At 42.5% G+C, this 19,457-nt stretch overlaps 1 protein-coding gene and 1 pseudogene across 3 annotated transcripts in view; one reads left to right on the plus strand and one right to left on the minus strand.

Annotated features, from left to right (window-relative positions):
* LOC307219868 (DGAT1/2-independent enzyme synthesizing storage lipids-like) overlaps window positions 1-19,457 on the minus strand; it is a 142,966-nt gene that overhangs the window by 88,516 nt on the left and 34,993 nt on the right. The gene's annotated exons all lie outside the window — the stretch shown is intronic.
* The window catches only part of LOC307219877 (DGAT1/2-independent enzyme synthesizing storage lipids-like), a 40,122-nt pseudogene continuing 24,462 nt past the window's right edge, over window positions 3,798-19,457 (plus strand). The window contains exons 1-6 of the transcript XR_013844032.1: window positions 3,798-4,069; window positions 9,517-9,886; window positions 11,085-11,249; window positions 12,983-13,173; window positions 14,132-14,192; window positions 14,491-14,630. The product of XR_013844032.1 is annotated as a DGAT1/2-independent enzyme synthesizing storage lipids-like (transcript). The remainder of the gene's footprint in view (window positions 4,070-9,516; window positions 9,887-11,084; window positions 11,250-12,982; window positions 13,174-14,131; window positions 14,193-14,490; window positions 14,631-19,457) is intronic.

The raw sequence follows: 19,457 nt of genomic DNA on the forward strand, positions 1-19,457 counted from the left end.
ATCCCCACGACGGGGTGAGCTCCTGTTGCCCGGTTCCAGCTCCTGCCAACATGGCAGTTCAAAAGGACTTCAAAGTGCAAGTAGATAAATAGGTACTGCTCAGGTGGGAAGGTAAACAGCGTTTCCGTGCACTGCTCTGGTTCACCAGAAGCGGCTTAGTCATGCTGGCCACCCGGCTCCCTCGGCCAATAAAGCGAGATGAGCGCCGTAACTCCAGAGTCGGCCACGACTGGACCTAATGGTCAGGGGTCCCTTTACCTTTACCTAGGCAGGGCATACCCTGGTTCAGGTTTCTGCAAGGGAGTGGGAAGGCAGAACAGAAATGCATCGATAGCGGGGTTTGTGCTGAGCCCATTGTCAGATAGATCATTTCCTGGTGACATTTGGAGTGATGATGCAGCGCCCCTTTATAAATCCTCATAAAGCCTGAGAAGTTGATCTGAAGAATCTTTATTTGCATCAGCCACTAGCCATAGGAATACAATAAAATAAAATGTACTGAAGAAAAAGGAAAAAACTTAACTATACAAAATACATTTTGGAGGTTTAGATTAATAATCAAATAATAGATCTTATTCTAATTGTCCCCACTAAAAACATTGCAGATTTTGCTGCCACCTGGTTATCTTGATCCGCTGGATGAAAGAACACAGTAGCAATGGTTGAGGAACCCAGCATGGGCAATAGAAGAGGGGTAATACCCTCACTCCTCAAATCTTTATAAAGAGTGCAACCAGAAGCTCATGAGCCACTGATTCAATAGTGCCATCTCCACATGGACATGATTGTTTTTCGAGTGGAATTTTCTGAAATTGACCCTCAAGTACAGCTGAAGGCAGTTTATTCAAGCTTGAGAAAGTGAAAGCACGTCTGTATTTTGGAATTGTTAAATTTTGCAAATAGGGTGCCCAAGTGTCAAAATGACTAGGTAGAAAATAATCATACCATGGACAAAATTGCCTTATTGTGGCCAAATTATTCTGTCGCTCAATTAGGTGCTGTCTAATTTAATTATTTACTTTACTGAGGTAAAGGTAAAGGTACCCCTGCCCGTTCGGGCCAGTCTTGCCAGACTCTAGGGTTGTGCGCTCATCTCACTCTATAGGCCGGGAGCCAGCGCTGTCCGCAGACACTTCCGGGTCACGTGGCCAGCGTGACAAGCTGCATCTGGCAAGCCAGCGCAGCACATGGAACGCCGTTTACCTTCCAGCTGGTAAGCGGTCCCTATTTATCTACTTGCAGCCGGAGGTGCTTTCAAACTGCTAGGTTGGCAGGCGCTGGGACCGAACGACGGGAGTGCACCCCGCCGCAGGGATTTGAACTTTACTGAAGCCCAGTGTTAATAACTGTTGTGATGATAAACCAGAAAAATAAAGCTTTTGTTTGACAATTATAGTCCAAGCACTCTCATGACAATCTTGCAATACTAAGGGTAGTAGACCAGTGGGGTTTAAATTTAGGCAAAGCCAATAATTAAATGTCCTACACCAAATCTGTAATTCAACTGAGGAGAGACTAGCCTCTAAGTGCAACGAAGCACTTGGAACACAGGATGGAACAGAAAAAAATTGCCTTAGGAACTTAGGTTGAACAGCTTCTGTAGATCCAAGGTGAGGGCCTGTCCAAATCTGAGCCCATACAATAACTGTGCCAGGGGTTTAGCTTTAAACAGTGCTGATGGTATACGATTGCCACCTTTTGTATGTAAAAAGCCTGTCAGAATTTTGGCGCTTTGAGATGCTTTTTCCTTTGCATATTTCTGATGTGCTCTCCACTACCCTGCTGACTGAAAAATAGGACAAAGGTATTTAAAGACTTTAACTTGTTCGATCAACAGATTATTCACATACCACCTATGGGTCCTATAATTTCTTGAAAATTTAGTTTTCTTTAGTTTGACTTCTTGCAATTCACAGCCAGGTGTTCTCTTTGGCAGTATCCTGAGAACGCCCTCATCAACCTTTTTAGGCCCACTTTTGTTTGCGATAGTAGTACCATTTATTTAATTATTAGATTATCTAATTATTTATTTCATTTCTATACCACTTTATATTTTAAGAAAAATCTCAAAAGCAGTTTAAAACACATTAAAACATCAATAAGACAATCTGAAGAAAGTCAAATATAGAGTATACAGTCAAAGGAACATAATTAACTAAAAAAAACACAAACAATATTATCCCAAAGATTTCAAAATAAAACATTACAAAGGAGGTCAACTACAGAATACACGCTCCACAAAATAAGTTAACAAAAAACAAAACTTAAACATTTTTTTAAAAAACCACTGCTACGTGAGGTAAAATATAAAATGCACATTTAAAACAGCATAACTAACTAACAAAAGAATAAAACATTATCATAAGCATGACACAGCTCTTTGGCAGGCACTAAAAGATGGGGCAAAATAATCCAATAGTTAGGGTTTGTCATCAGGCAGTGTCCCTCTGGTCTCACCAGGGACCGCTTTAGTAGAGCTGGTGAGTCTGGGCCCCACCCCCTAGGCCAGGTGGAAAGGGCCTTGCAGGGAGCGGCCTTCACGACTCACAGCAATACCTGAGCTCAGTGGATCACCCAGGGTGGTTATTTATGCTTCTGATTTGCTTTATCCATTATTGAGAATAGTGTATTTGGTTCTATGTGCTTCCTCATTTTTGCTCTGTTTTTACAAGAAGATGAATAACCAGCAAGAAACTGAGGCTGATAGCAAATTTTGGGGCATTCCAAGGCAAGTTACAGATATGTTTAGAAAGATATGCCATGGTGAGGAGCCAGAGCCAGAGCAGCCGGCTGAGATGTTATCACTGGAGAGTATTTCTGACCCCCCTTCTCCCAGAACCCGGCGTTTGTTGAGAGTGCAAGAGCAAAGGACTCAGAGACAATTAGCCGCTGGTGGCCACTGTAAGGAAAAGTGCTGTTGGTAGGAAGGGAGTGGAGAGGATCTTAGTTGGAGCCAGTGGCATAGCGTGGGTTGTCAGCACCCGGGGCAAGGCAAATAATTTGCGCCCCCTAACCCGTGGATTTGCGCCCCCTAACTCTAACCCCCAGATGTTGTGCCTGGTGCGGCTGGCCCCCCCTGCACCCCCACGCTACGCCATTGGTTGGAGCAATGCCATTGTCTCTTGCTGTGATGATTGAATAAACTCATTAGTAAGAACTCTTCTTGTTTTTCTCTGCTTCTTGCTGCAACCGGGGGAGGGGGAGCGGATAAAATCCCCCAAAGCCTGACAATAAATATAGAAATAAAGATGTAGATGTAGATGTAGATGTAGATGTAGATGTAGATGTAGATGTAGATGTAGATAGATATGATCATCATCATATTGTAAACTGCCTGATGAACTTCACTTTTTAATGAGTCTGGGACTGAATTGCAGGCACTGCATGACAGAGTAAAATGGACCAACATGTATGTATGCGATTATTCCTCTGACTTAACTGGTGAACGCATGCTGGACTTGGATCCTTCACCTCCACCTGACAGTATTGAACATGTGCCGGATGCCAGAGACCCTTTGATATCAGAGCATGTCAACCTGGAATTTCTGGGGCTCCAAAGCAAGCAATACATGCTGCATAATTAAATGCAGCATGGTGCCAATGGAAGAGCTTTTACTGGAGCAGCACTAGGATTCAATATTGTAAACAGAACATGTTATTAAGGTTTGTGTATTACATCATGTTCCTATCTCATACACATCTTATAGTGGGAGAAGCCACCAGCAAATGGAGGTAACACACTTGTCACAATACCTACCTTTACCCCTTAGTCAATAGCTGGTGTTCTGTGACCCAATATGTTGTTATGTGACATGGCTGCTATTGTAGGTGTGATTTTAATTACAATAATTTTAATTACAAATGGGCACAACCTCTTAGCAGTCTTTTTCACAATGCTTGGTTTCTTCATACAAATGGCACACTCATCACAGTCTCTTTAAAGCAGCACAGAAAGGGATGTGTCTCCATAGGGGTGGAGATTAGCCTACAAAAAAGTGCACCAGACAGGACTTCTGCTGCATCCACAGAGAGGTGACTGAAGCAAAGGCAATTTAGACTTACCAGGAATGTAAGTTAAAAAAAAAATTGTTCATAGAATCATAAAGTGTAGAACTGGACTAGGGATTCCAAGGGTCATCTAGTCAACCCTCTTCAATGCAGGAATCTCATCAAAGTCTCTCATTCAGTTTGAAACCATAGTAGACTCTGCTTCGTTTGCAAATGTCCTGTTGTTGTTGTTGTTTAGTTGTTTAGTCATGTCCGACACTTCGTGACCCCATGGACCAGAGCACGCCAGGCACTCCTGTCTTCCATTGCCTCCCGCAGTTTGTTCAAATTCATGCTGGTAGCTTCGAGAACACTGTCCAACCATCTCATCCTCTGTCGTCCCCTTCTCCTTGTGCCCTCTATCTTTCCCTCCCTTTTCCAGGGAGTCTTCTCTTCTCATGAGGTGGCCAAAGTATTGGAGCCTCAGCTTCACAATCTGTCCTTCCAGTGAGCACTCAGGGCTGATTTCCTTCAGAATGGATAGGTTTGATTTTCTTGCAGTCCATGGGACTCTCAAGAGTCTCCTCCAGCACCATAATTCAAAAGCATCAATTCTTCGGCGATCAGCCTTCTTTATGGTCCAGCTCTCACTTCCATACATCACTACTGGGAAAACCATAGCTTTAACTATATGGACCTTTGTTGGCAAGGTGATGTCTCTGCTTTTTAAAATGTCCTAGTAGTTGTATTATTTGTTACTTCCTGTGCAGGAGTCATCAGAGAGAGAGAGAGAGAGAGAGAGAGAGAGAGATGCTGTGTTTGTGTGTGTGTGTGTGTGTGTGTGTGTGTGTGTGTGTGTGTGTGTTTGTGTGCGTGTAAAAACATCTTAGCCTGTTTCCACACTATCAACTTAAAACACAGCTAGGATGTTCATTTCTTTTAGACAGGGTTGATTTGAAGCTGGGATAGATATGGATGGTAGCTAATGTCAAGTGTACACTACTGTCCAAGCCAACAGGGGGAAAGCATTGCATGCAGACTCAGATATATGCGAGATAAAAACATGTTGTCTTAGCTGAAACAGTGCCCCTCTGGAATTCATCATTCCTCAAATACCAGTGATGAGGAATCCCCCATTCCTAGCAAGGGTGGGTGTAAAAGAGCTTTAAAAATATTATTATTATTATTATTATTATTATTATTATTATTATTAATATTTTTTATAAATTTTCCATTAAGAACATCCATTTAATAACAAATCAAATCAAATCATAATCCAATTCAAAACAAAAACAAAAACAAAAAACTAAACTACAATCTGAATTATTTATTATTACCGTATTTTTTGCTCTATAGGACGCACTTCTCTTAAATCTCTCTCAATTCCTCTCTGCCGGCCTTTTTGATAGTCCTTAATGTTGAACCCCAAATCTCGGAGAGGCTACGGCCCAACAGGATCCATGTTTCTTCCAGCCAGACCTCCATACTTAAAAGTAAAGCCTATGGGGTATTCCAACTCTTGTTTCATACTCCTTTCCAGTCCAAATGTCCCCAAAGCTCCAACTTCCACCTTAATCAAATTTATAATCCTTCGGTCTTTACATCTCCACATAAGGAGATCTCTCAATTTTTCACTCTCCAGTTCAGGCCAGACTTTCCACATCAAGTTTTTATTTTCCTTTGCTGCCATCATGTCAGGCCTCAAATTACAGCTCTCCTTTGACATCTGCAGGATTACAGCTCCTCCTTCCTTCTCTTCAGGGGCAACATATGTCTCCTTTTCCATGTTCTCAAAGCTCTCAAGTTTCTCTATTTGTCCAATTGAATAGGCTTCCTGTTTCAAATCCTTATCAAATTCAACAATGTTATTTACTGTTATGTCCAGAGTTGTAACATTTGTAGCCAAAACATCGATTTGGCCTTGTAACTTTCCCAAGAGAACAAATGCTCTATCCAATTCAGCCTGAATTTTCCCTCCTCCAGCCATTCTTGTAATGTCCCTAAACCCCCTCTAGAGGGATTTTGGTTCCTTAATGTTCCTTTCAGCTTAAATCCAAAAAACAAGTTAGTTTGTATCAGCCCTTCCTTATTTTCGACAAATTGTAACAAATATAGTCAGCAGAAGCAACAGAAACAAAGTTCTCTTTTTCCGTCTTGACAGCTAACTTGACAGCTGTGAAACTCTTCAATACTTCGTCAACAGGCTCTCTCGCGGGACGCTCCCGGGTCCGGGGGGGGGGGTGGAACTTCAGCTCCCAAAATAGTTCTTCATCCTCCAGTAAAATTTCTTATAATACCAAGCCGTGAAATTAAAGTCTTTTACAAGAAAGAAAAAAAGGATTCTCTCGACCTTAGTTAGCAGGTCCTTTGCTTTAAATTATTTACAGGGGGGGGGCGGACTTCCTTTTTAAACCTTCCCCGCTCGTGCCTAATTCATCAAAATTTCCTTAAAATTCCAATTTCCGTACTACTCACGGGTTGTTGCTTTAGAGTCCAATTGTTCAAAGGAAAAAGTCAGCGCTCTCTGACAATGGCATTGCGGCTTCACTCCGCAGAAGAAGCAGTCTACTCTCAGCACCGCGCCGCATTCCGTACCCGTTCCAGAGCCTTTAAATAGGCTCCTTCGCAGCTTGGGGGGGCACAAATGGTGCCCGCCGAGTCACCACGCTCACAGGCATCCGCGCCTGTGATTTTTAAGGGTCCCCGCGTCGCCGCAGTGGCAAGACCCAATCCTGCGGAGCCGGTTCCCTCCGGAGCTCAGAGGGAATCCGCCATTAGTCGATGGCGCTAACCCGGAAGTCTCCGCTAACCCGGAAGTCTTCTTCCCCTCCAAAAAGTAAGAGGAAATGTGTGTGTGTCCTATGGAATGAATTCAGGCTCCTTAGCTTCAGCGATAGCAACACGAAGCCTCCGAAGCACAGAGGGAGCGCTCCCTCTGCGCTTTGGAGGCTTCGCGTTGCTTTCACTGAAGCCTGGAGAGTGAGAGGGGTTGGTGCGCACCAACCCCTCTCGCTCTCCAGGCTTCAGGGATAGCCGCCTGAAGCCTTTGGAGTGCAGCGTGAGTTCCCGCTGCGCTCCAGAGGCTTCAGGTTCCTTTCGCTGAAGCAAGGAGATTCTTGCTCTCCCGACTTCAGCAAAAGGAACCCAAACCCTGCGACCCCTCTCGCTCTCCAGGCTTCAGGGATAGCCGCCAGAAGCCTTTGGAGCGCAGCATGAGTTTGCGCTGCACTCCGCAGGCTTCTGATTCCTTTCGCTGAAGCCGGGAGAGTCTTGCTCTCCCAGCTTCAGCAGAGAGGGAGAGCTGTGCAGCGCCCCTTCAGTCAAGCGGGAGGAGAAATGGAAGGGGCTCCATTTCTCCTGCCGCTTTGCTGAAGGGGCACTGAGCAGAGAGGGGGAGAATTTTTTTTCTGTGTTCTCCTCCTCTAAAACAAGGTGCGTCCTATGGTCTGGTGCATCCTATAGAGTGAAAAATACGGTAAATTTCACATTGACTTTCAATATTCTGGACCTCTGAAGAACTCATCTCACATAATGATATTTCTGCCCTCTTCTTCTTGTTCTCATATTTTCCACATTCTGATCTTAAACTCTCAAAGTCCTCAGTCACTGGCTAATCAATTCTCAATCATGTTAAACAATCATATATCCTTTCATCTGTCAGGCGTAGTTTAATTTGTATATATACTGTGTGTGTGCGCTTGTGTGCGTGTGTGTGTGTGTATTTCCTTTGTCTGTTTGCCAAGGAAGCTTTCCCTGGCTCACTCTAATCTTCCAGTCCAGGCTCTTGTCCAAGCCTGCCATTTGAAGTTTTATGATTCAGTAAATTCCCAAGTTGTTGAGTTGTTAAGCATACTGTTTGCAAATATATGTAGCAATTAAAATGGATTGGATTGGATTGATCTTTATTACGGCCATTGGCCCGTTACACGACAGTTTATGTAGCAATTAAAATGGAATATATTCCACAGATATAAATCATTTGGCAATTGATCAGCTTTTCCAGGGACCACACAAGTCTCCCCTCTAGGGAGGGGAGTTGCTAGACACCCGTTTCGCTTTCTCTCCCACCCATAAAGAAGAAAAACCTGCAAACAGGTGCACTGTATGTTGTGGGATATTTCCCAAATTATTGTCTCAGATCATTGTAGAATCAGCCAAATGATGTTCCCCACTCCCACAAAAAAGGGAGGAATTCGCTTTTTCCATCCTGTGTCACAGCTATAAAGCACCAACTTGTTCTGCTCATTTATCTTTGTCAAGTCCAATTAAAACTGTGCAGCTGACTAATCAATTGCAAATAGAAGTCCATTTGTACTCCGTTTAATTTTTTTTAGGTCTTTTTTAATGAGGCTTGGCATATAAAAGCAAATGTAGATATAAAAGAGAGCACGTACTGATCACCTCTGTAAATCCAAGCACCATGATGAGAATCTCTTTGAAGTCCAAACTTACATACCAGCAACTGTGCAGTTCTGCATATTGTTTCCCTTATCTCCATCAGTCCAGAATACACCTGTTTTCAGCCAAATCTTATTAATTTTTAAGAAGCAGGTGTCCCTGCTTGAGAGAATGACTCTGGAGAGTGCCCAGTTTCCATGCCAGGCTTGGCACCCAAAGTGCCAAGGTTTGGCATCTTGTTGTGGGGGCCAGATAACGGACTCTCTGGGTGAGACAGCCCTCTCCTACCCTGGAGAGGTCGGCAGGACTAATTACTCCCACATTAGTCCTGAATTTCTGGCACTACTGGGGGTCCGATCTCATGGAAGGCAGCCATTTCCCTCAGCAGGAAAAAGGAAGTCTGAAAGGATCTGGTAAAATATGAGCCACCTAAATCTCAGGTGAAGCAGTAAGGATTACAGTCATACCATGTCTGTTCGACTTCCAAAACAGTCTTTGACTTTGAAAACCAAAGCAAGGCTTCTGATTGGCTGCAGAAAGCTCCTGCAGCCAATCAAAAGCTGTGGAAGCCCCACTGAACGTTCAGCTTCCCAGAACGTTTGAGAACTAAGCTATTTGAAAACCAAGGTACAACTGATCTGAGACAAACCACAGCAGTGAAATTTAGTTTTTCATGGCTCTCGGGGGTGAGGAACTGGAGCACTTATGGCTTTTTCGGGTATTAATTTATCCTATCACACAGCTACTATCGGCACAACCCCTCCATCAATATTGTCTATTTTCGCATACCATTAAGTTGGAAAATGTACTGAAGATAGAGTAGAATCAAAAATATACAATTTGACTATGTAATGCTAATGGATGTTAAGATGACTTAGTAAGTTGAAGACAAAAATGTGAGGGCTGTGTATTGTGGCATGATCTCCAATAACCCAACTGGAAAGAAGTTCTAGAGGCAGTGAATACAGGGTTTGGCCATCAGCATCTGTTCTTATATGGCGGCAATACGTCTGCTTGGCAAGTTACAGTGGGGAAAACTAGGAAAATATTAAATCACATGAGATTTCATGTAATCATGAATGCTTCTGGGGTGACAGTTCAAACTAATGTACTGCATTTTCTGTTTTCTAGGTAAACAGTTGAAAAAAATACCATTACAACTGAGGAAATTTTCACTTCATATTCTTTCATTGGCATACACGTGGTGCTTCAGATTAGGAAACCATGAGCTGTTTTTCTCAAATTCTGGAAAACTGGATCAGTTTTTCTTATTTGGAAGAATTTCGGACCTCAGTGGTTCACCCTTTGTGGTTACTTAAGCTTCTGATTTTAATTTATTCACCATTCATATATACGGTTTTGTGTCTCTGGGCTCTCTCATTTTTGTTACATATTTACAAGAAGATGAATAACCAGCAAAAAAGTGATGTTAGCAAATTTTGGGAGAAACCAAGGAAAATTATTGCTCAAGTTTGTGATATAACTGGAAAGATATGGTATGGTGAGTAAGTTTTCTTTCATTCCAATAATTCAGTCTTATCAGCTCCTATACTTTCATAGGATTGAGCATCAGAATTTCAGACTTGAGACATTGGGACAATAGTTGCTACAGTGCATCAGGAGTGGACCTCTAAACCCACTTCAGAGTCACCACAGCTCCAAGCTGGCCTTGACTCCATATGGATCAAAAGAAAGGCATGGAATTTTTTTTAGGTAATAAGCAATCAAAAAGAAAAACAAAACATATTATGAGGTATAAAATTAAGATATATTACAGAAGAAAGGGTCAGCTGGTGGCTGCATAAACACCATACATTTAATCACATTGAAAGAAACCTGGAGAATGTTGCTTACACCTCACAGAGCTATAATTAGCAAAGCTCTTTAAAAATAGTTTCATGGATTGTGGCAACAGAAGGGGGTTGGGTTTAAACGTGTAGTGAGTACACAGCAAATGTAATGAGTATATCATTGTGCAGTGAGACTTTGATGGTGCCATTTTCCAGAGCATGGTAAACCACTAGGTAACTCTGAAACATAAACTCTGGACACAAACCATGGAATCTGCCAGCGTAGGATGTGGTGATGGGTGCTAATTTGGATGGACACTGCGAGAAACCGGATGATGGAATACAGAGAGCTTTGGCTTGATCAAGAGGATCCATCTTATGTTCTCATTGCTTCCCAGAGTGATGTTGCTTTAGATGTTGAAGCATAAATCAGAAATATATTACTAAAACCAAGTTTGGGTCATAAGGATGAAACCCTGTGGCTACTTATGACATTGGTCAATGTCTGGGAAACTGTTTTCTCACTTTTTATAAAGTGATTCAGAGAATGGTCTGAAGATATGAGTATTATAACACATATAAATGCTTAAAGGAGATTGAAAGAGTGTCACAGTTTTAGCTTACTCAAAGACTAGGCAAAAATGTTTTCACCTGCACCCAAAAGTAATCAAGGAAGGAATATTCCAGCAGAGGAGGATACCATTTGTTCTGGGATCACAACAGAGAAAGTTTTGATCTGTATAGATGACAAACTAGCATCCATAACACTGAAACATATAGGAGTGGTTTTTACCTGATCTGAAATTTCAGTTTTCTGAACCGCACTGTTTTCTTCCTATAAAAGATTGCAATATTTCATTTATTTTTCACAAAGTAATATTTATTTGTTGTGGTTTGTATTATTTCCATGTTATGAAGTTATTGGCATGGAACATCTCTGTAAAGGACCAGGGATTATTGTTTATTATCACTCAGTCACTGCTATTGACTATTCCTTTCTTGTGGCTAAACTTTTTAAGGAGGCACAGAGAGAATGCTTTTCAGTCACTCATAGAGGCATATATCGGCTACCAAGTAAATTATTAAATTCAAATCATGCTTTTTATCAAAAAATATGTGAAATGTGACATAAAACAATCCTATAAAATATAAAACCATGTATCAGACAAAGAGGTGAAAAACAACATACAAATAAAATATCAGCAAGATGATGGATGTGACCATGGGGAACGTAAGCCAAAATAAAACTCATAACCAAGTGTTGATATTTCATTGTATCCCACCTATGCTGTTGGGGCAATCCTCTCAAAGCATGCCTCACTTCATTTCCCAGTGACAAGTTGCCCTGACAGATTCCCATCTGAGTTACAACAATGGATGAGCCCAGAATGAGATGGAGTGTTCACACAAAAAAGAAAGTTGGAAACTGCAGGCTTGCTTTTGGCCATTTACAGCCTCAACCTCTTCTTCCAATAATGTTTCAGGCACCTTATTTGAATCAGGGTATGTTTCCAATGGGACGCTGGTGGCGCTGTGGGTTAAACAACAGAGGCTAGGACTTGCCGATCAGAAGGTCAGCGGTTTGAATCCCCGCAACTGGGTGAGCTCTTGCCACCCTAGCAGTTCCAAAGCACGTCAAAGTGCAAGTAGATAAATAGGTACCGCTCTGGTGGGAAAGTAAATGGCGTTTCCGTGTGCTGCTCTGGTTCGCCAGAAGCGGCTTATTCCTGCTGGCCACATGACCCAGAAGCTGTACGCCGGCTCCCTCAGCCAATAAAGCGAGATGAGCGCCGCAACCCCAGAGTGAGTCACAACTGGACCTAATGGTCAGGGGTCCGTTTACCTTTACCTATGTTTCCAACACAGCATGTCGACTTGTGTCTTTTGGCCCATGATCACAGGTTGCAGGAATACCTTATCTGGCCTCATAACAGCTATGAAATTACTTTCTACATTCTTCCTCAGGGATCTAAAAAAAACGGGGGCCAACTGGATAAAGTGACATCTGATTTCTGTGCTGTAACTGCATACAATTGCTTCTGACTTTAATGCCAGAATAGGACAAGGTGTAGGAAACTGGGTCCCCAACTTGATGATTTCTTCAGGTACAGAGATACCAGAAAGCATGGCCCCACCCGAACACATGGCCAATCAAGCACTCCCACACAATGCTTGACATTGCAATCGAACCCATGTGGCACCCTTGCTGTAGTGTTCATGGCCTTCCACTGCCACACCCCCCACATCATCTTCCTCTGCATGCAGACAGCAGCCACAGCAAGGAACTATGACACCACCAAAGGGTCATTTAAATAAGGAAGGAAGGAAGGAAGGAAGTACAGAGCCCCCAAATGCCCAGTAACACAGAGTGCTCTGTTTGGGGGGTGAATTTGTCCATTGGGTGAATTAACGCAGCATATAATCTCCACCCAGTTACCTGTGCATGAAAAGATGTACTTATGTTGGTGTAAGCAGGATTCAACCAGCATGGGCTCATCTGTGCCATGTGTGTATCTGTCTCTCTATGCATGCTGCAAGGCACTGTGGCCTGTATTTTTATCATAATGCAAACTTGAATGTCATTCTGTTGTACTACAGACGTGACTTGTGGAGCGCATGTCTAAAAAGGTGGCCACCTCAGCACTTCCACAAAATCCTACTTGAAAAGTATTGGCAGAGAACTATGCTTGTGATCTGTAACAGTGCAATATCTTTGGAATAATGACACTTGTATAGCATCCACAATATTTCCTAAATAAGCGTTATATAAAATGCATTTTCTTTCTATTTGGGGCTTCTTTTTTCAGGGCTGAAGATACTTTTAAATTCCATCAATTTGAAAGATTTCAATAAAGCTGAATGTGTGGAAATTTTGAAGAAAGGCAATTTACTGGGCGTTGCCCCTAGTGGAGCTAGAGAAGCAAACTTTAGTTATGACTACAACATAATGTGGGGTAACAGCACTGGTTTCGCTCGGGTAGCTTTGGAGGCAAAAGTGGTGAGTGATCTTTGTGCAATTTGCATTGCCTTCACGATTATCCTAGATAAGACATAATGTGTTGACATCCTTGATCTAGCATCCTAAGTAGTTGAGGACGGCAAATATCCTGTTTGGGGGTCAAATGATTTCTGGAGTTCCAAATATTTCCCACCCCTGCTTTTTTAAAAAAGCTATTGAAATCACTTACCGTATTTTTCGCCCCATAGGGTGTACTGGCCCATAGGACACACCTAGTTTTTTGGGGGGAAAATAAAGGGGGAAAAGTTATTTCCCCCCCCCCCAGGATGCCCGAGCTTCCCCCGACCCCAGCCCCCAGAACAGGCTGCTATCCGCAAGCCTAGGGAGCCCGGCGGGAAGTCCCGCCGGTCTCCCCAGGCTTGCAGATATCTGTCCCCTGAGCTTGTGGGGCTGGCGCTGGGGAGAAGTGCACTTGCGGATATCTGTCCCCCGAGCTTGTGGAGCTGGCAGCCTCCAAACCAGGTCGGGGAACAGCGGGATGGAAGCGCTGCACCTCCCTGCTGTCCCCCGGGCTTGTGGGCTGCAGGCTGCTGCTCGCAAGCCTTGCAAGAACTCCCATTGGGCTCGAAAGGCTTGCAGATAGCTTCGTGAAGCCTGGAGAGCGAGAGGGGTCGGTGCGCACGGACCCCTCTCGCTCTCCAGGCTTCAGCAACAGCCTGCATTCGCCCCATAGGATGCACACACATTTCCCATCCTATAGGGCGAAAAATACGGTACATTTAAAAAGAAATATAGCTTTTTTCCTCTTCAATTCTTGAAAATCTGGGGGACAGCATGTGCAATTTGAAGTCAATTACGTCTGGCTTGTCACTGTAATGCCAGATGGGGAGCATTATTCCTAGTCCTTAACCAAAATAAAGGTGGGGCAGCTGCGGTGAAGTAATTCTCCAGTTTTCACCTTTCTTTTGATTTTGTATTTCTTCTTTTATTCTTTCAGCCCATCATCCCTATGTTTACACAAAACGTTTGTGAAACATACAGGAACATTCGAAAGTCAAGTGAGCAAATTATCTTATATTCCTTGGTTGATCAAGAGATCTGATATCAGGTAATAAACAGATTAATAATATACAATGATTTTTTTTTAAAAAAAATCTATTTCGTACCTACTAGTAATTTATTCAATGTATACTTATCTGAAAAAGTTGTGCTGTCTCTTAAAAAATATGCACTCAAATTATTTAACCTCATGTCTGGGATGGATTGATTGGGACTGCTAAAAACTCAGAATGCCAACTAATTTCAAATTTGATATGGGATCGCTTTCTTACAGACTCTTTTCCCTTTCATACATAGGGTTGACATGATGGTTATATGAGAAAACAAGACTTCTATACCTGATCATATATGGAGGACTTCCAGTGAAACTGAGGACATATATTGGAGAACCCATCCCATATGATTCAAATATAACAGCTGCAGAGCTGGCTGAAAAAGTAAGCAAACTCTACACCTGGAAGTAAAAAAGCAGGATTTTCTTTTCCTGTTGGTTTCTCTCTTTCAGTTGTATAAATTGAATTCTGACTACTGACTTACTCATTCTATACGACCAGAGATCGGGTTCATTATATAGACTTTTGTGCATTATGTTCATCACTCAGCTTTCCCTCTCTGTAAATTGTTGAGACCATGAAAAACCTATGCATTTTATGTAGTGCTGCACAAAGATCCGCTTATGCAATAGGACTTCTTCTGCCTACCATATGCCCCAGAATTTCCCCATAGGGTTCTTCCAAGCCCCCTCCCCGGTGGGGGACCCAGTAAGCACTGTACGCTCTTAAGCCTCAATAAAACTATTACTGAAGAACTTCTGATGTTTGTGTGACTTATTGCAACTCTGCACGTGAATGCGAATCCATGCTACTCTGCTATTTTCACCCGTGCCCTGCTGTGCTGTTTTCAGGCATGGAACCAGGGGGCGGCTGTTTTTTGTCACTAGCCCTGTCAGCCCTTGCCATTCTAAGAGAACGAGGGAGGTATTCATAGTGAGTTCATGCACCTCTTTTTCTGGAAAAATAGCACTGAGCATAGTGAAATATAACTCAATAGCATTTCTGCAGTTTTCCTCACATAGCTGGAGGTAACAACCATGCAGGAAAACTAGTACCAAGCAGCCCACTTATGTTTGGTTGTATCTCTGCCATTCTCATACAGTGCTCTTGGGGGAAAAAAAATAAAGACAGGGGGCTGGATTCACTGACAGATGAGCAGTTTCCTAGTGGGGGTTCCTCACCCTGGCTGCTCTGGCCCAACCCTCCATGTTGAAGAAGCCGCTTTTGAGGGTTGAGAGACAAGGATTCTCGTGCAACACATCTCATTATACATAGACATTTGCATGAAAGAAGTTACATATTGTGCTTCTATAGCTGGAATAAATGGGTTGCCTCTGGTTCTGATCCCTTTAGCTTTTTCTTCACAGATATTAATAACTATGAGCACCTATTTAGCAATACATTCCTATAACATAATGTATTCCTTTGTTCTTCTTTCAACAGGCAAAGTCTGCAATTAAAAATCTTAGGGATAAATACCAAAAGGGCCAGGAAATATGTTAAGAGCTCTTTCAGAACAATTTGATAAGCATTACAAAGCTAACTAGTCCATATAAAAGAGTTGCAGTGTTTCTGACGAGATGTCTGTTATAGGAAGCATTAATAATTATGTTATTAAAGCTAAGCTGATATACACAGAATTGTGCTGGATTGTTTATTAATTATCTGGAAGGGACCCTAGCTCAGTAACCCAGCACCTGCTGTGTGTTCAGAAGGTCCTAGGTTTTCAAAGACATACGAGTGCTTTCTTGCCCAATCCTGCGATACACCCAGAATTCCCCTTTTATAATGGGAAGGTAAGTGCTTAACTGAAACATGAAATGATATTACAAGTGAAAGAGTAATGTCTATAATTCACATCTCTTTTATGTTTATAGAGATAAGCTTTCACTTGGTTTGAACCTGTGGGCTGCAGACCTCTGCAGTACACAGAGTTATCCCAAGGGGTCAACAAAGCAGCTGTGGCTGGCAGGTCCTGGTCAAGGGCCCAGGAACTCAGAGGCCTGTTTGTCTAGCACCCATTAGCTGGCTTTCTCCCAATAGGATGTCTGTGGAGGAAGGCATGAGGCCCATCTGCTCTCGAAAAGGAGTGATTCAGCTTCAAGCGGGTTGGCATAGATGACCCTTGTGGTTCACCCCAACTCTATTATTCTATGATTCCTATGAGGCATCCCAAAACAAATCTATATGAATGTTTACTACAGTGGGAACAATTCCACATTTAAAAATGTGATTACACACACACACACACCCTCAGATGAACAACAACAAATGACACATTACACCGTGCCATTTATTAACAGAAATAAAGACAATATGGAAAAGCCATGTGTGAAAAACTAAGTAGATCTTATTATTAAATAGCTTGTAGAACCACATTTAGCAACAATAAGAAGCTATCATTTTCTGTAGGACTTTATCAGTCTCTCACATCACTTCAGCTCATTGAAGTTTGCTGGCATCTATTTATGCACAGCTATCTTAAGGTCTTGTGCAGCATTTCAATTGGGCTGAGGTCTGGACTTTGACTAGGTCATTGATTCTGTTCTTTTCCAGCCATTCTTTGATAGATTTCCTGGTATGCTTGGGATACTTGTCCTGTTAACAGCATGACCTAATTTTGGCCAAGCTATAGCTGTCAGCAAATTGCCTCACATTTGACTCTAGAATACTTTGGTCTACAGAGGAATTCATGGTTGACTCAATGACTACAAGGTTCCCAGCTTCTGTGCCTACAAAACAAGCCCAAATCACCACCCCAAGCTGCTTGTGCTGATATGCTGTTTGGTTTTCGTCAAAGGTGGTCAAACCTAAGCCGCGCTGCCATGATGATGTGAACAAAGGCCCAAACTTTTGATCTGAAAATCATTGGGTGTGTTAGGGAATGTTATTACAGAGAAGAGAAGTAGATAGTCTTTATGATGCCTGACAGTATTGGTGTCAGGGACGAATCTCCCCCCCCCCCCCCAGGTATTTGGTATCACTTTTTCTTATAATTGTATCCCATTCCAGGGAAGCTACACTATTCATATCTCCCATCAATATGATATTTCAACTCATATTTTCCAATAGAATTTCTTCAAGGCCAGTTTTTTCTGATTTGGTGCATACACACCTACTGTATTGGCAATGTTTTTTCTCCTTCTGATGTTATTAGAGTTATCAATATTCTTCTTTGTTCTTCTTTGGATCCAGTTCAGGTTTTATATACATTACCATGCCTCTCTTCTTTGTTGCATCAAAGGCTACAAAGTCCTTTCCCAATCTTTTATTAATCAAAATTCTTTTATGGTTCTTCACAATGTGTGTTTCTTGAAAGCAAATCACATCCAAATTTAACTTTTTAACCACATGTTCAATCTTGTTTCTTCCAGTTTATTATTAAGTCCATTTGCATTCATCTTGTTCTTTATTTGTCTCTTGTCTCTTTGTCTCTTGTCTTAACCTCTGTTGGTTCTTCTTCCTGTTCTGCTTCCATACCAAATGCCCTTTCTCCTGCTAATTCTTTCCCATATTTTCTCCAGAATTAGTCTGCTTCAGTGGGATCCCGCCACCTTTGTTTTCTTCCTTTACATGTAAAAGATTGTGCTTGAGGATATACCCAACAATAAGGGATTTTGTTATATTTCAGTGTATCTGTCAAATATTTGTTATTTACTCTGGTAGTGAATCTGTATTACTCTGTCCTGAATTCTCTTTGAATTAAAAAACAACAAACAGTCACTCAGCAGTTTGTTTGCTTGTTTTTGCTTTAGCCTATCTAGATTTCACATGAAAATTTTTGTCCACCACGCTAACCGTTTCTTCTTCCAATTCAATCAGGTTAGTAAGTTATTTTATTATTTTTTCACTTACTTTGTAGTGGACTTTGTAGTGGACTTACCCCCGTCTCATGGCTGTACCTGCCTTCTAGTTTTCTCTGACCATTTCACTAAGATGGTGTACTGTGCCCCCTGCCCATCCGTACCCACAGCTAAGGAAACCACTCAGCTGTACCTTCAGCATGTCTTCCGCCTGCGTGGCCTACCTGAGCGTGTGGTCTCCAACTGGGGTGTTCAGTTCACATCCCGGTTCTGGCGAGCATTGCACCAGACCCTTCGGACAGAGGTCTGCCTCTCATCAGCCTACCACCCACAGACCGATGGCCAGACGGAACGGGTGAACACTGTCAGGCATCATAAAGACTATCTACTTCTCTTCTCTGTAATAACATTCCCTAACACACCCAATGATTTTCAGATCAAAAGTTTGGGCCTTTGTTCACATCATCTTCAGGAACAAATGCCTAACAAATTCTTAAATCCTGATCAGTCTACTCTGGTATTCATAATTGAGGCTATGGCAGAAAGAAATCAGCTAGGATGGAAACTTGAGTCTTTCAGGAGCTAAAGGATAAAGGTGTGTGTCGGTGTGTGTCGGTGTGTGTAAGTGTAATCCTGGTTGCTCCAGCAACTCTCGGTGGCTGAGAACATAATAAAAACACAGCAACACATCATTGATTAAAAGCATCCTGATACAGGGTTGCATTCAGATGTCTTCAGAAAGTTGTGCAGTTGTTTATCTACTTGACATCTGATGAGAGGGTGTTCCACAGGGCGGGAGCCACTCCCAGCTAAGAAGGTAGCCTGCCTGGTTCCTTGTAACATCACTTCTTGCAGTGAGGGAACCGCCAGAAGGCCCTCGGCGCTAGACCTCAGTGTCCTGGCAGAATGATGGGGGTGGAGATGCTCCTTCAGGTATACCGGACTGACGCCGTTTTGGCCTTTAAAGGTCAAAACCAACACCAACACTTTGAATTGTGCTTAGAAATGTACAGGAAGCCAATATAGATCTTCCAGGCTGGGTGTTATATGGTGCCAGCGGCCGCTCCTTATCACCAGTCTAGCTACCAGAATCAACACAGAATTAACCTGTGCATCTATGGACAGATGCGAGTTCAAAATGACCCCAAGGTTGTGCACCTGATCCTGATTATTCAACACCTTCTGAATAATTCTATTATTCAATACATGGCAGCACGGCTTAGGTTTGCAAAGTTGCATCTGAAAAAACCACAAGACTTCTGGAACAATGTCCTTTGGACAGACGAGACCAAAGTGGAGATGTCTTGCCTTAATGCACAGCACCACCTTTGACGAAAACCAAACAGCATATCAGCACAAGCAGCTTGGGGTGGTGATTTGGGCTTGTTTTGTAGGCACAGGAGCTGGG

This window comes from Podarcis cretensis (assembly GCF_951804945.1).
Source record: "Podarcis cretensis genome assembly, chromosome: 7".
Taxonomy (NCBI): Eukaryota; Metazoa; Chordata; class Lepidosauria; order Squamata; family Lacertidae; genus Podarcis; species Podarcis cretensis.